The sequence below is a fragment of the Hesperophylax consimilis genome, chromosome 30 (genome assembly GCF_061612785.1).
Source record: "Hesperophylax consimilis isolate HC1 chromosome 30, BYU_Hcon_1.0, whole genome shotgun sequence".
NCBI classification, from domain to species: Eukaryota; Metazoa; Arthropoda; class Insecta; order Trichoptera; family Limnephilidae; genus Hesperophylax; species Hesperophylax consimilis.
Genome location: NC_142865.1, coordinates 4,472,496 through 4,491,298, shown reverse-complemented (window position 1 = coordinate 4,491,298; position 18,803 = coordinate 4,472,496). Strand labels below are relative to the sequence as shown.

General features: G+C 32.0%; 1 protein-coding gene across 1 annotated transcript in view; it reads right to left on the bottom strand.

Annotated features, from left to right (window-relative positions):
• The window catches only part of LOC149409539 (protein amalgam-like), a 301,223-nt gene extending 283,251 nt beyond the window's left edge, over positions 1-17,972 (bottom strand). The window contains exon 1 of the mRNA XM_089649399.1: positions 17,886-17,972. The gene's annotated coding sequence lies outside the window, so the exon portion shown is untranslated. The remainder of the gene's footprint in view (positions 1-17,885) is intronic.
• Positions 17,973-18,803: the final 831 nt, after the last annotated feature.

Below are 18,803 nucleotides of genomic sequence, written 5' to 3'. Positions count from 1 at the left end.
AATACGTGCATATTATATGTATAGAAAGTAATGAAAAGTCGATGCTTTGTAATCAAGTCGTAAATATATATTTTCGGGCGCTTACATTGCTAACACTGGCTAAACCTTATGAGATACATCAAAATGATGTACGATGGAATTGTATATCTTAAAAAGGCCTACAGATGGGTCTTGGATAGTATATGTCTATCTCCTAAGGATAACCCAATAATATCAATAATGTTATTGGATATATAAATAAATATGTAAATGTTCGTTTGTTGAAAATCTTAAATCTCCGAAAGTTCTTCACCATTTACGTTGAAATTTTGACACAACTTTGCATTCAAATACGGGTGTGTTTTTATATATAGATATCACCTGTGACGGGTAAAAACATATTTTTAAAACAGCGCCATCTGTTGGACAAGCGCTATTGTTTCTTTATCTGCGCAGACAACTGAGCCACGGGGAACAGTTAGTTATAAATAAAATTATATTATGATTGGTGCCATTCTGTGTTTGATTAAAAAGTTAAGTGAGAATGGAGGACTAAGAAATCAACCTATTTTATTGTAAATCTTTTTAAAATGTGAACACATTACAAAATTAAAAATTAAATCCTACTAACATACATTTCAACGACTAACACAATTTCACTAGCTTTTTGTAAAACAAATTGTTAAGACAAAACAAGTCTGTTAATGGCTTGCAATAATACCTAGATTTTTTTATCTCAGCGGCAAAGTACAGATTCATCTCGCCTGCGTACTTTGGGAAAGCGATTTTTTAATGTATTTTTTGCGAGAGTTTTTTGATCATGACAGTAATCTTAATTGATCTCCTGAGATAAATAATATACGATTTCACGGCAAATGTTACACAATTTCAATATTTTAGTTTAAGACGAGACAATACCCTAAAATATAGCCGGAATCTTAAGAGGAAGCTACAAGCCAAAAATGTTTATATTTTTGTATACCTTATATCGTAGGTAATAGGCATTAAAATCGCTTGACAAATGGAGTCTAGAAACGTTCGATTTCAAGCACAAAACTGGTTTTTATTTATTTTGTAAATAATCTTATAAGAAAGCAAAAAAGTTAATCAAGTGAAACTGTCAAAAATAATCTTAGCTGTAATACTGTATTTTTTGAAGTTGTTTCCTTTATGCGTTCATACATTTCTATTGAAAAATATTTTTTTAGCAGTTTGCATTTATATTTTTTATTGAGTAATTTATTTATTTATTTGTATTCTACTCAAGCGAATCGATAGGAAAACCTTCAATTTATTTAAAGCATATTTTTTGGTATTCATAATGTTCACCAATTTGTTATAAAGATTAATCAAAATAGTGATTTGGCATTAAGCTTCGCCTTAACGACGTAAGTAATTTGCTGTGCACAAAAATATGCGACGCGCGTCCCTTGTGTATTGGACAGAGCTGCGGTTGAATTTACCTTATCAAATCTCTAAAATAAATTGGGAATCTTAACGACATAAGTGATGAAGTCGTGTAAAATAAATATTCGGCGCGCGGTCCGGCGTAATGGACGGACCTACGGTCGACTTTGCCCTAGCAGGCCTAAAAAATCGATCTTTCAGCGAGGTTTATTTGAATTATTTCTGATGAACGTACTACTAAAATCTCAAATGTTTCTAGAGGGATACCTCGGATAATTACTAATAAATCGTCAAGAAAAATAAAACCTGGTGCTTACCACTAATTTTATGTTTGAAAAACGTTTTATAATATTCTGTAAATCTGCATATAACTGTTTATTAGTGATTCAATCACAAATTAACGTTATTTTTTTAATGATAAACTAATGTTTATAAGACATGGATTTTTATGCAAAGCACAAAGGATAACAAATTATTATAAGCAATAATTATGAGCATATTATAATTTATTTTTTTCCCTCCATACACTTTATTCCTTTTATAACTATTACATTACATACATAAATTTAAACTTAAATTCATTGATTTTAACTTAAAATCAATAGTTTTCAGAACAATCTCGGGCGAAATTACATAATGATATTTTATGGACATACGTAATAGGTACTAAAACTATGTAAGACGAAAAATATCCTTAAAAGGCGATGCAAAATCATGTGTTTTTGGTTTGAAAATTTGGTCGCCTAGAAATGTTTCAGATGCTTTAATTAAATACTGCGAGTAGAATACATCTTGGCCTTTGAAATAATCGAGTATTTTTTACATAAGTCTTTTTATAAGCCCAGAATGTATAATGTGGCAAATTAAGTTATTTATAAAATGATCGAAAAACATTAAAATATTTGTGCCTGAATATCCACAAAATAATATAACAGGCACTTTTTGGCCATGTTTTTTTCTTGCAAAAATCAAAACAGGCGGATGGTGTTAAGCGGGATTTTAAACCTTATCGCCATCTACGTAAGGGGTATTATTGATAGCGGCTCGATTTAAAATATTACACGACGTAGGGCATCGTCTTAAACTTAAAAATAAATAACTTACAACCGTAGGGATCCCTCTTGAAGCATTTGAGATTTTAGTAATACGTTCATTAGAAATAATTAAACCGTGAGCGTATGTAAACCCCCGTTATTACAGTCTTATGTCGTCTTAACGCTTTTACAATAAATTTTGGACCGAATCTTATCTTAAATCGTTTGTCCTATCTTAAAAGAAATTACAAAATTACATCATTGAGATAAAATGATTTTTTTTCTTTCTTTTATACATCTGTTGGGATAATTATGTTGTTATCTTCATTTAATTAATTAGTTAAATTGAAGACTAAATATTAAATATTTGGACGGCGACACAATAGAAGAAATTGTAATTTTTAATTTTTTTGTTGGATTTTTATTATTTATTTATTTTCACATATACGGCACAACATGTGCCATTCACATACTAAATTACAGAGAATAGTACAGCAACATAAGGAATGCAACAATATAAATCTAAGTATAATGGTATAATCAGTAAATAGTAGTAAGGTTAAAAGTATGAAAAAAGAGATATAAATAAAATATAAGTAGCAATCTGTAGTATAGTATTAAGTCAAAGTAAGACATTATATGTAATAATATACAATAAAGTAGTATAAGCAAGAATGAAGTGCTTATAAAATGTCTGAAAGGCAATAAGAGTTTGTAAAAAATAAAATAAAATAAAATTAGAAAGGTATATACTATTAGAAAATGAAAAGAATAAAATAAATACTGTTTTATAATATGAAAAGGAAACAAAAGTAATAAATGGGAGAATCACGTGTATAATAATAATGTGCGACATTGCTTGACAGTCCGATAAAGTTTTACATAGTACCTACCTATGATGACTATGATATATAATGCACTGATATCAGCTTCTACCTATCGAGTACTAGTAGTTTTTAATCTGAAGTACATAAACATTATGATGGTATGGTATTATTCGACAATTTTTGTTTTATGCATCTTTTATATGATAATAGACAATCAGCGTGATCGATGTTGGAATATTCATTGCCTAATCTGTGCAAGCGATGGATTATTGAATTTTGTTCTGCGTTAGTTCCAGTATTGTTGCAATAATAAGGTGACTTGAGTCTAGTTGGTCTACAGGGAACATGGTAGTTTATCAACGAAGTTAATTCAGGGGAGTCAAACCGGTGATTGATTATTTTAAATGAAAAAATTAGATCATTAAGTATTCTTCTATGTTTTAACGATAAGAGATGCATTAATTGTAATAATGAATCGTAATCAATGTCGTCAGAGGGAATTCCTAATTTGAAGTTAATTTTATTAAGGTATTAGAGCAGCAGCTGGTCCAGTTTCTTCACCACCTAGGATTCTTGCTGCAGAGTCTCCATCTTCTATCTTCATGTCACCTGTTCCTATACTTCATTTTACTTAACTTTATTTTTGTAATATTTATATTTTTTGTAATAACTGTCCAATAAATAATAATAATAAAAAATTTATACATTTTGTTTTTATGGCAAATATGTATGTCCTCAGCACGGAAAATCCCAGTGGTAAAAACATTATTGTTTTTTTTTTGTAATTTAATTTAAATCAAATTTATTAATATCATTATGTTCTGCAAGTATTTTTTGGTTTTTGTTTCATTTTGCTAAATCACTATTTTGATTAATCTTTATAACGAATTGGTGTACATTATGAATGCCAAAAAATATGCTTTAGATAAATTGAAGGTTTTCCTATCGCTTCGCTTGAGTAGAATACAAATAAAAAATAAATAACTCAATAAAAAATACAAATGTAAAATACTAACAAAAACATTTTTTCAATAGAAATGTATGAACGCGTAAAGGAAACAACTTTAAAAGAATACATTATTATAGCTATGATTATCTGTGACACTTGATTAACTTATTAGCTTTCTTATAAAAATTTTTACAAAATAAATAAATACCAGTTTTGTGCTTGAAATCGAACGTTTCTAGACTCCGTTTGTCAAGTGATTTTAATGCCAATTACCTACAATATAAGGTATTCCAAGAATATACACATTTTTGGCTTGTAGCTTCCTCGCCCAGGCAACGCCGGGTCTTCAGCTAGTCTATCGTTTGTCTATGGTTTGTTGATTCCGTGATTGCTTTGAAATTTTGACACAATTATTATAAATATTCGAATACCCGTGTGTGTATATTATAATAGATGTCAGCTGTGACAGGTAAAAACATGCATTTTTTAAACAGCGCCATCTGTTGTACTTAGAAGCAACAAGCGCTATTTTTTCTCTATCTTCACAGACAGACTGAGCCACAGCAATGCGTGGCGGGGTAAAGCTAGTCTACTATGAGTAAAAGAGCAGTATTCGATAGCTCACTAGGTATATACCCTTATATCCATGAAATAACTCAGCTGGGCGTAAAACCAACTAAAATATAAATTGCAAATGAAATTTCATCAGTAATTTTAAGTACAGGGTTTTCCAATAAGAGGTGTTATTTTGAATAGCCCGCTATTTCGGTAGATGTTACTTTTGAAGCTGTCATTTTTTGACATTTGACAAGTAGAAACTACGCCATTAATAAAAATGGAACGATACACGCTTCAACAACGCATTGAAATTATTAAAATTCACTTGAGTGAATCAAATGCAAATCATCTTGAGTGATGAGGCCCATTTCCACCTCGGTGGCTTCGTCAACAAGCAAAATTGTCGCATCTGGGGCTCGGAAAACCCATGAGTTATTGTTGAAAAGCCTCTCCATCCTCAACGTGTGACTGTTTGGTGCGGTTTATGGTCCGGTGGAGTCATTGGACCTTACTTTTTTGAAAATGAGGCTGGAGAAACAGTTACGGTGAATGGATTGCGCTATCGAGAGATGATTAATAATTTTTATGGCCGGAATTGGATGGTATTGATCTGGACAACGTTTACTTTCAAAAAGACGGCGCTACGTGCCACACAAGCAACGAAACCATTGATCTTTTATGATTGAATATCAAAATAACACATCTTATTGGAAAATCCTGTATTTAGGTTCTGTTGACCTTGTGTACCTATTTATATTTACACACAGTGACACAATGTACAATCAAACCAAGTAAATAAATTAATAATGGCGGTACCTTTTGTTGTCAGTATTGCCCTAGTCACAGTGCAATAAATTTTTTATCCAGAACAGTCGTAATTCACGCTAAAACGTTGATTATATAACTGTCAATATTGTCTATATCTTATCGTGTAATGAAGAATTAGTTTTACAATTCTTTGACATCACAATGCGAAAACATTCTTAAAACCGGATAACGTTTTAAGAGTTTCACGGTCAATTGTCTAAAGATATACTTGCCTTTTGATTATCATGCCGATGGCATGTGTTCATTATCGGGGCTACTCTGATAGTGGAAACTTCAATGCTGTCCGAAATGTTAGCTCTAAATCAGACATGGACAAATTTCATTTATTTATGTATAATCGCGCACTATTTTATAGACCTTTTTAAGTTATACAATTCCGTAGTACATTATTTTGATGTATCTCATAAGGTTTAGTCAGCGTTCGCAATGAAAGCGCCCGAAAATATATGTTTACGACTTGATTACAAAACATCGACTTTTCTCTAATTTCAATAAATATAATATCAATTATAATTATGTATTATATATGATTACTTTCCGGAAGAAATTCTCAAAAAGTGAAAACCCTATCCAACTCCGTTCCATAGTTTAGAAGAACTAAGCGCACAAACAGACAGACGCGTATATTGGCTTTGTTTTATACTATTTAGAGATAATACGGAGGGATAAGAACGGGTTAGTAGAAAACGTTGCACATAATCGTGCTGCGTATACCGGCCGTAATACCGCAGTATTAGTGCCTGACAAATTTTTAAACTGCCCGGCCCCCAGGATTAGAAACGTATTACTATGGGATTAAGACGGAGAACGCAGACTTTGTTAAATTGATTTGACAAATATCGATCGGTCGCGCAATGAAAATGTAAAAAAAGCAGTAATACCCTTTGGTAGCACTATCAGATGAATATTTTAAATCGAAATATCGATATACCAAAGCAAATACGGAACGCATAATCAAATTTGCCAAATATATAATCAATTCAAAGCAGACCTGATTAAATGACATCGCAAATGTCATCCGAAGAAATGTGAAGTTAGCAACTAAACGCGAAATGCAAAAATGACCATGTTTTTTAGGATTGGAACAAAGTGGTGCCAGTCTATTATTTTGAGTAAATATTTTAACCTAAGCAGTATACGGCCCTCCTCACCGACTATGCGACTGTCTTTCATTAGAAAAGGTTAACCACATAAGGTTTATAAGCATGGAAATCGATAAAAAATCTTAAATGGATAGAACATACACACTGTACAACTAACTTACATACTTTTTTAAAACAATCAAAAATGTTCTTGACAAAAGAGAACTAATTAAAATTTACATGGCCGTATGTCAATCTTTATTAGAATATGGAATAATTGGATGGAGAAATGCAAACAACGCCATATTAAATCCCTTAATTAAAACGCAAAAAGCCACCTTGAAAATACTTCTCAAAGTACCTATCAGAACTTGCTCTGACCATATTTTTAATAATCTAAACATCATGTCACTTAAACAACTATATGCTAAAACCATACTTATGTATACTCACAAAAAAATACACTTGATCTACTAACGAACATAGCTAACAAAATAACTAGATCTTTCAATCAAAAATACATCCAACAAGCAAAAACGAAGACAACTTTTGGACAAAGAAATTTCATTTATTCTGGCTAACTTTGCAACAAATTACCACTTTTCTACAAAAAAAACAAACAAATGTCAATATATTCAAAGCGTCCGTAAAAAAAATTGACGGTAAAATGCCCGACCATATAGTGTTAAGAAAGACATGACACGATCAAGTGAATCAGATACTTAATTTGAATGAATATAAATGTAGAGCCGTACTGTTGGGAGTACCCAAGGCAGTTCCCCATACAGTTACCCCGTACTCTATATGTGATTGACACAAACATAGATTTTGTCATACGTAAAAACATATTTTAACAAAAAGCCTTAGAGCGTAATCTCTCCAATCAAAGTCATCATTTGATTTAGTATCGCATTATATTTGTATGTAAATAAAAATAGTTAGTTTTAGATCTTGAGGAATATCTTCCGAGTTCATGAATGTTCGTCTATCATTAAAAACATAAAAAATGGCTGCCAAAATGGATCATCTTTAATCATTCTTGTTTTTAAAAATGTCTAGCGAGTAGCATTCCTTGAAATGGGTTAATCTATTTGTATTATGATCAACGATAAGATGAATTTATTGAAAACAGCTGTCTGTCTGTGATGAAATAGTTCACGGGGTACAGGAATTTTAATTAAGGCTCCGTAGTAAGCTTTCAAAAAGAAGAAGAAGATGGTTATGGCGAAGGGAGCGCGCTAATATACAAGGTGTATCGGCACGTACCCGACAAACTTTAACCAGCTATTCCTTAGCACATTTGGAGTAAAAAATGTTATGGGCACTTTACTGTCCGGTAACATTTTTTTTTAATAAAAAATTTATTATTCATATTTTCACCACATGTCTCCAATGTTTTATCCTTAGTCAAAGTTTGAAAACCCATCTGGCAATATTTTGTTCGAGTTTCGTTGAATAATGTACGTACGTACCTACGTTGGCGCGCTTTTACAATCACAACGAAATGGCACGGCACCATTCGTCTCATTTTTAACTATTATATTTAGTGTGTGCGAAAGAGCGAGGACACACATGCTAATAACAGCTGTTGAACACGAGAAACAATGCAAATGACAGTGACGGAGTGTGGATTTTTTATTTATTTTTTGTTTTTAATGGAAAAAAAATGTTACCGGACAGCAAAGCGCCCATAACATTTTTTACTCCAAATGTGCTGAGGAATAGCTGGTTAAAATTTTGTCGGGTAATTGCCGATACACCCTGTATATTAAAAAAAACATAATAATTAAGCAAAAATGGTGAAAATATTCTATAAAATACGGCTCGTTTAAAATAGAGCAAAAATCTGTCGACAAATGCTTTAGTTGCATTTAAAGATACACTGTGATTTTTTTCATACCTATGACATATTAAATATGTCATAAATCGGTAGAAATTCGGAATGCAGGGGACAATATGACTTACTAAACATGAAGCCGTTTTCTCGCAGGGATAGGCAGAGATTTGCATTTGGACTTCCAGATAACTCGGTCTAGGTACACACTCTTTGCTTGATCCACATCTACACATACTCTTTTGTTATTCTAACCCTTGACATAACCCGACTCAAGTATTTAATTTACTTGGTCGTCCAGTGACGTCTTTGGTCGCCCCGACTTCTGCAACTATCCACTTTCGAAACATAAATTCTCTCTAGACTTCTCACTTCATCCGCTATACATGTCTTTTAACACACACACGCCTCAGGGTTCTAATTTCTACAGCATTTAGCCTACGTTGATTTTTTTAAACATTAACTCCACACTGGAGGCCCTGAGGCAAATAATGAAGAGACCCATATTGTATGACGGAAGAAACACAGAGGCCGGCAAATTATTTCACAGCCGAGCTGTTGAACTCAAGAACTAATCGTAAAAACGACTCGTTCTCGTTGGTTGCGCGTTTGGCGTGTTACCCGAGCATGCACAGGTGCCAAAGGGATTAATTACGCTAGTACCCATGAGCATCTTCCATTGTAATACCAGTAGAACAAGGACAGCATACCCACCTGACGCCTGTGCTTTAAAGATTGCAATATATTTGTTAAGAGGGGGGAATCTATCAAAGGGATCGCCCGTTCCTGTACAGTCAAGAGTAGTTGTTTAAAGGATTTTGGGATATCAGACCAGAGGTGGCTGCCAAATAAAACAGTGGGGTGCATACTTCCTCTCAACTATACGATTCACTTGATCATGCCGTGTCTTCATCGGACGCCAAAAAGAAACAAATAAAATGACCGTGTTCGTCGAATAACAAACTTCCATTCGTTCAAAAACCAGGTGTGCATCCAATTTTCAATGCAACTCGATACATTCATTACTATTCACCTTTCCGTCTCGCAAACGTACGCATTAAATGTACCCATTTTGAAAGACAGATGTTTAACCTAACCTAACCTAACATTTTGAACAATTAGGGATACAGAAGGATCTACCCTCAACTTAAAACCAAATACATATATGTTGCTTTAAGTCTATCGAACTCTATTGACATCTGCCGTTTGTCGACAATAATTGCAAACCAATTTATTGCCTTAGAATGTCAAATTTGAATTTTAAAATTGGAACTGTAATGGAATGGGGGTCAGACCCCTCGATAAATAAGTAGGTACCATTACTGTCAGTATCTCCCAGGTGAAAACAGATCAGATTAAATCAAATTATTATTTTTTATATAGCAGTGAATTCACTCGTATGGTGAGCTTTGGCGTGATGAAATTTGCACAGCTTTCTGTTTTTGGATCAATGCAGTTATTTTCAGATCGCAACTTCATACGTCAGCAAAATTTTATCACTTCAAATGTAATTTTATTTTCTGAAGTAGAATAAAATGTTTGAAATGTGCTGTATGCAAGCAATGCATCTGTAAGTGAACAGTGTTTTCAAGTCTAATCTAGTTGCAAAACATTTAAAAAAATATATTGTTTCGGTAACTAGTTATTTTCATTATTTGGGTCCAGCCAGTTAAATACTGAGATACGTTACTAGTTATAAGTCTTAGTAATAAGTCACTAACTATTAAAAGTGTTACTAGTAAGTCACTAGTTATAAGTCTCTAAATGTATACATCTATCAGTCTTAGTTGCTAGCTCGTTGTAAGTCACCAGTCATAAATTTTAGTTGTAAGTCACTAGTTATAAATCTTAGCTGTAAGTTACTAGTTATAAATCTTAGTTGTAATTCCCTAGGTTTAAATCTTAGTTGTTAAGTCACTAGTTATAAATTATAGCTGTAAGTTATTTGTTATAACAAGTGCTAAATAATACAGGGTTTTCCAATAAGAGGTGTTATTTTTATATTCAATCGTAAAAGATCAATGGTTTCGTTGCTTGTGTGGCACGTAGCGCCGTCTTGTTTAAAGTAAACGTTGTCCAGATCAATACCATCCAATTCCGGCCATAAAAAATCATTAATCATCTCTCGATAGCGCAATCCATTCACCGTAACTGTTGCTCCAGCCTCATTTTCGAAAAAGTAAGGCCCAATGACTCCGCCGGACCATAAACCGCACAAAACAGTCACACGTTCAGGATAGAGAGGCTTTTCAACAATAACTCTTGGGTTTTCCGAGCCCCAGATGCGACAATTTTGCTTGTTGACGAAGCCACCGAGGTGGAAATGGGCCTCATCACTCAAGATGATTTGCATTTGATTCACTCAAGTGAATTTTAATAATTTCAATGCGTTGTAGAAGCGTGTATCGTTCCACTTTTATTAATGGCGTAGTTTCTACTTGTCAAATGTCAAAAAATGACAGCTTCAAAAGTAACATCTACCGAAATAGCGGGCTATTCAAAATAACACCTCTTATTGGAAAACCCTTTAGTTTAAATAACTTAAATTGAGGTAATTTAATGGTGCTCTATAAATAATCCAATCATTATTATTATTATGTCTGTTGATTTCATAATGCAGCCGAAGAAATAAAGACGCCCAGCCATCATAAAGTTGTGTACGAAACAAATGACGCGCGGCTATTTTAAATCTGCTCTTCTCCCATTGGTCGAGGGAGGCGCGGCGTTCCTAATTCTATTTTTGAATTCGATTCAATTTCAAAAGTCCGCTTTGGCGACGGCTACTGACATTACAGATACAGAAAACTTTCGGATTCTGAAAAAACTCCCGCATTATTATTTGCTGAGATGCATTAATACTACACAAGCGAATTTATCTGCAGGGCACTATACTCTACGGTAGCTTTACAAAAATCCAAATATATTAAAACGACAAATTCATTTTTGAGTATGGTATGCAATCCATGTTTTATATGCTAGTTATATACCCAATCAACGTTGGCGTGGTAAAGCCGTCCTTGAGCCTGCTTCTAGAACGTTTCAACCACAGACATAGGAATTAATAGACGAGAAGATAATGGCGAGGGGTAAAATCAACTGTTGAAGAACGAAGGGAGTGAAGCTGACTGTGATTCGTCAATAAATGAATCTGACAGTAAATAGGCATCTCGCATTATAATATCACCATTTACTTCTTAAAAGTAAAATCTGCTTTTGAATGAATAGACATTTTTACATGGGAGCGCAAATTACTCGCCACGTTATGAACAAATTTACGAAGTCCAAATTCGGCAAAAAAATTCGGTTCTATTTTTACAGTCGAATATTTCGTTTAAGTATTTAGTTAAGACACTTTTATAAATGTTCATAATTTACTTCCCAGCAACCAACCAGCTTTGTGTTTCGCGTCCAGACGTTTCTCGATGTGATAGTAACAACTGATTCATATTATACGATGTGAATATGCTTAAAATAAAGTAAAATAATGCTTATATATGGAATGTAATATGACAATTGGGTTTATTCTCTTTTTCACATCTATTTTTACAAGTTTTCATAGCACTAGTCAACATTCTGCCGTGTTATTTCGTAAAATGAACCGATGATGCCTCGACCATAGTTCGCACAAGAATGATGACGTCACGTTTTCAAATTTCACTTGAGGCCATACGCGAGCACAGCCGGCTCCAATGGAACCGGTATGGGGAGTGGGGATAATACGCTTTTAATCACTTAGGGCAGGTCTACTAATATTCATATGTCTATGGTTTCAACCAAATAAACGCAGTGGTAATTAGTCGAGCTTTTCACTGTTTTAACCTTACGCGCCGCATAATATTTACACCCCGTTTAAGGCGAAGCTTAATGATAAATCACTATTTTGATCAATCTTTATAACGAATTGGTGTACATTATGAATACCAAAAAATATGCTTTAGATAAATTGAAGGTTTTCCTATCGTTTCGCTTGAGTAGAATACAAATAAAAAATAAATTACTCAATAGAAATGTATGAACGCGTAAAGGAAACAACTTTTAAAAATACAGTATTATAGCTAAAATTATCTGTGACAGTTTCACTTGATTAACTTTTTTGATTTCTTATAAAATTGTTTACAAAATAAATAAAAACCAGTTTTGTGCTTGAAATCGAACGTTTCTAGACTCCGTTTGTCAAGGGATTTTAATGCCTATTTCCAACTATATAAGGTATACAAAGAATATACACATTTTTGACTTGTAGCTTCCTCTTAAGAGTAAGACATGGGACGATCAAGAGAATTCTGTCATTCTCACTCAAAGACATGTATGTGACGATGTACGAATAAATGAAGCAATGAATTCTCTCGCATACCTCTGCGGTTATCATTAGTGATTACTTATTTATATGGTGTCTAGTCACTAAACATGACTAAAGCAATTTCAATAAGCAACGTTCCGGCTACCTTTCGACAGTAAATATATTCTATTGTATTATGGTTGTATTATGTTAGATTATACGCTATTAGAGAGAGAGATAGAAAGAGAGAGAGGCGACGCAGTGTCGGTAATTAACGCGTTCTATATTCAAATGATGTACACAACGTCACGCGGTGTGATGGTGACGCCATTGCTGCTTTAGAGACGTGTCAAAAATCACTAATGTATAATAAAAAAAAACTTACAAAGACACTTAAGGCGATGCCATACGTAGTAATGCAAAATCATATGTTTTTGGTTTGAAAATTTGTTCGCCTAGAAATGTTTCAGATGCTTTAATTAAATACTGCGAGTAGAATACATCTTGGCCTTTGAAATAATCGAGTATTTTTTAGATTTTTTTTAGTCTTTTTATAAGCCCATAAAAAATAATTTAAAGGCCTATGAAAACTGCTTTAAATTTCAAAATCTCCTACTTACGAGCCCATTTTCGGTTATGATTTTATTGTATATTGTGGAAAATTAAGTTATTTACAAAATGATCGAAAAAAAATTAAATATTTATGCCTGAAAATCCACAAAATAAAATAAAAGGGACTTTTTGGCCATGTTTTTTTCTTGCATAAATCAAAACAGGCGGATGGTGTTAAGCGGTAATTTAAACCTTATCGCCATCTACGTAAGTAAATATTACACGACGTAGTGCATCGCCTTAACAAAAAATCACCTAGAAGTGTGATCAATACCGATAACCAACATCGCCCGAAGTAAGGTAAATTTTCACTTACTTTGAGACAAATGATGAAATGTTTTCTAACTAACTAGTTAATTAACCACCACGCCGGAGGCAGAGCTAAATAACTCATAGATGATTTTGAATAAACGAAGTTAGTGCACTATATCCCCGGACACCCTGTATATAACTAGATAGAGTCTATGTAAGAAGTCACACCCAGAAAGTTCTATGAAAATCACTTAGGGGGATGAAAAATTTGATGACTCATAATAATACAAGTTATACAGTGGCGTATTTATAGTCTGCGCAGACGCCCAGGGTCATAAAATTAATGAACGTTTTACACGACGCGTTTTTCGTCCAGTTTCCAAATTGGTCGTATTTTCTTATGGATTCGGGATAAAAAAAAAATGAAGACCTAAAAAAATTTTTTTTTTCTTTTTTAAAATGTCATTATTATTAAACGTCATTATTATTTTTTTATTTGTCTGAGGATTGAACCTTCTTTTCTAGGGACAGGAAAAACGTTCAATAAGTGATAGAAATACATTAAATGTTTAAATAAGTTGTTAAGCGCCCTTGGGGTGATTTTCTCACGAAAACGGCGCTATACAAATAATCCAATCATTATTATTATTTGACTGACATTTGATATTTTACGAAACCATTGATATTTTACGATTGAATATCAAAATAACACCTCTTATTGTAAAAACCTGTACATAGATTTAAATAAATACAACCACATATAATAAATGTACCAAAATTAATTACCTATACTAGCTTTAGTGGGTACATCGTATCCGTGCTTTGGTTTAAATAATTCATTTATCCTGTCAAAAAATATATTTAAAAGTCCCGAAAAAAGGTTTTATGGGACTATTAAAATCATTATTCCTTTTAAAACACGCGTTCTTATTTAATTTACATCAAAGGACTCGTATAACCAGGACCCACTTCGTCACGCGATGCAATAAAAACTACATTTTATTTCAAAAGGGTTACAGTAAATACTAATAGTTAATTGAATAATTAATTAATTAACAATGACTGGTATTTTTTAGTCTTGAAACATTTCATTATCGCCCTGGTATTTGACCAAGCGTCATAAAATGAGATAGCATTCCTTTAGAATCTTAAGAGGAAGCTACAAGCCAAAAATGTGTATATTCTTGGTATACCTTATATTGTAGGTAATAGGCATTCAAATCGCTGGACAAACGGAGTCTAGAAACGTTCGATTTCAAGCAAAAAACTGTTTTTTATTTATTTTGTAAATAATTTTATAAGAAAGCAAAAAAGTTAATCAAGTGAAACTGTCAGAGATAATCTTAGCTATAATACTGTATTTTTTAAAAGTTGTTTCCTTTATGCGTTCATACATTTCTATTGAAAAATATTTTTTTAGCAGTTTGCATTTATATTTTTTATTGAGTAATTTATTTATTTATTTGTATTCTACTCAAGCGAAACGATAGGAAAACCTTCAATTTATCTAAAGCATATTTTTTGGTATTCATAATGTACACCAATTTGTTATAAAGATCAATCAAAATAGTGATTTAGCTATGCTTCGCCTTACGGTTACCTACCATTTTAAATGCATACGCCACGCCTTGAGGATTAATTCGTAAACAGAAAAAAATTGCTGTCATAAAATACGATCGTCGAAGTTAATACATTTGAAAAAAACAAACATCAATAACTTTCTGTTTGTTTTTCAAATTTAAAACACGCTTCCAGTCGTAAATTTTGAAAAGACACATAAAAGCTTCAAGCAATCGAAAAATAATGCGATCAGGGTAGGAACCTACCCATAGAAACAATGCCATATAAAAACAAAGCCACAAGAAAACATGAAAAGTCGTAAATCAAATTATTGAATTTATATTGTGACTAGTTCAAGTGAACCCGGCGTTGCTGGGGGTTATCCTTAAGAGATAGACATATACCATCAAGGACTTTTCTGTAGGCCTTTTTAAGATCTACAATTCCGTAGTACATTATTTTGCTGTATCTCATAAGGTTTAGCCAGCGTTGGCAATGTAGTGCCAGAAAATATTTTTTTACTTCTTGATTATAAAACATCGAATTTTCTCTACTTTTTTTTCTATAACGATTTAATATACACATAAACATATGACGCAAATTTGAATAGCAGAAGAACAACATGGCATGATCAAGTAAATCAGATACTTGAATCGAGCCATGTCAAGAGTATGTATGAATGTGAATGAGGCAAGGATTGTGTGCCAAAACCGAGTTGTTTGGCGTTACGTCCTCTCTGCTTACCCCTGCGGAAAACGGCGTGATGGTTAGTTAGTTAAATTTTAGATTGTTTTCAACATTGAAAAGACATTATTTGATATTTTTTAATGCTATCAAAAAAATCAAATAACCTTGAGATACGGAGTACGAAAACACATAAATTTTGAAAATAAGTCATTATAAATTTTTATGGTTATTGGCGGCAAAATACGTACCAATTAAAAATACGTTACGTGGGTACCTACTGTTGAAGTAAAAAAATACTTTGAAATAGAAATAAAACCATTACAAAATTTATAAAAAATTCTTTAAACCACTAAATAGCATTAAATATTGTGTTTTATTAAATCCGTTTATAAACCGTAGGCACAGATTATGAAAATTACATTTCGTTTCAACTTATTCGTTACTACAAGAATCAACTATTTACCTTGGGGACGGATAGTAAAAGATCCATTAAGGCGATGCACTACGTCGTGTAATATTTTAAATTGAGCTGCTATCAATAACACCCCTTACGTAGATGGCGATAAGGTTTAAATTCCCGCTTAACACCATCCGCCTGTTTTGATTTATGCAAGAAAAAAACATCGCGAAAACGTGCCTTTTATTTTATTTTGTGGATGTTCAGGCATAAATATTTAATTTTTTTCGATCATTTTATAAATAACTTCATTTGCCACATTATACAATAAAATCATAACCAAAAATGGGTTCGTAAGTAGGAGATTTTGAACTTTAGCAGTTTTCATAGGACTTATACATTATTTTTTTATGGGATTATAAAAAGACTAATATTCGATTATTTCAAAGGCCAAGATGTATTCTACTCGCAGTATTTAATTAAAACATCTGAAACATTTCTAGGCGACCAAATTTTCAAACCAAAAACAGATGATTTTTTAATATCCATTTATTTCAATAAAAGTTCAAAATTTACCTAATAAACCCTTTGCCGCCATTTTGGACATTCTTTTCAATCAAAATTCACATAATTAGTGCATGTTTAGTTATTTCTTGTAGTAATTGCTAAAATGAAGTGTAATTTCCACAATCTGTTTCTAAAAGTGCAGTGGTTATGTTAATAATAACCAAAAATTCAAAAGACATTGTGAAACGAAGCACGAAAAAACACAAAAATTGAAAAAAACTCAATATTAATTTATATGTGTTCATAAATAACGTACAAAACTTGACTTGTTGTGGGCAGCAAAATACTCCAAATAATGACAATTCAATACTTATTTAAAATGTGATATAAAGTCAAGAAAAGTGATAAAACAAAAACAAGGTAAAATAGGTTAGTTTTTTCATCACTTTTTAAAGGTATATTGAGTTCAGTTATGATGGAACCATTAAAAATGTTAAAAATACGTTACGTAGGTAGGTACCTACTGTAATAAAATTATAAATTTAAAAAGAAATATAATTTTTTTTTTAAATAATTTTGAAAATCACTAAATAACGTTAAAAAACTGTAGATACGTTTCTTTTATTAAATTCACTTAATTATTTAAAAAAATCCTTATTAAAAGGCATAAAAGCGTATTTTTGAAATAATTATAACTTGTAAATTATTATTAATAAACTAGAGATAGGTAATATTAATTCAATCACTGATCTCTATCGATATATAATTTTTAATAGTGATAATGTTGGACTGAAAACTTTGAAACCGAAATATACTATTTTAAAAATGTATTATTTATGAAAGAAAATACTTCTTAAAAAATTTAAAAAACAATAATATGTAGACAAGTACTATTAATTAAAGGAATTCACTCAATTCTTACGAAAGAAAAAACATAAAACTAAACACTTTAAAACTCACAAATATACTGAAAGGATAACGTTAAAAAAACACGTAATAAAACCTAAAACATTTAAGGTTTAAAATCAATTTGACCACACATAAAAACAGGCGTTAGTTTTTTAAATATAATAACAATAAAAATGCAACTAACTTCACACCATAAGTCACGGTTACAAATTCCAATTGTTGATTTTTTTCAACGGAGAACACACGACACAACTAAACTCGTTGAATATCGCAAACGCACTGACTTCAAATCTTCAGCGGATCGCTTCAGTAGGAACTTGTATGTATTGGTAGTAAATGCATGAAATATACTACGTCTGCTTGTGAAACGGCTTTATGATTTTTTTATTTATGTTTTATTATAGCGACTATTTAAACGTTGTACGTACAAAATATGATATTAAATATATGTGCACAGACGAAATAAAGTTTTTCATTTCTATTAAGTTTTATTAATTTTCTATGTCGTTTTTAATGTTTTTTTATTAATCTCTTTCAGCCAGATTTTTATTCTATTTGTAATCATTCAAATCATTTAAATTATTTTGTTTGTAGGTGTTAAGTGTGTATCCGTGGTTGCTGAGTGTTATTCTTAGGAGATAGACTTATATCATGTCGGATTTTTCTTTAGGCCTTATTACGATATGCAATTCCGTGGTACATTATTTTGATAATAATATTTGGATGACTTGTATAGCGCTGTTTTGTGCAAAAAACCCCTGAAGGGTGCTGAAGAAATATATAATACATTTCTTTAATGATCTATGTTATTACTAACTATATATATGGAGATAATATACAGTAGCATATGATATATCTCATGAGGTTTAGCCAGCGTTAGCAATGTAGTGCCCGAAAATATATTTTTTATGTCTCGATTATAACACATCACTTTTCTCTACTTTCTTTGAATATGATATGCAATATTGACGGCCGGCGTGGTCTAGTGGTATACGCTTTTGACTACAGATCCGAAGGTCGCGGGTTCGAACCCGGCGTGCGCAAATAAATTTTATTTGATTAATTTGTGTTATTTCACAATTAATTAATTAATTAAAAATAA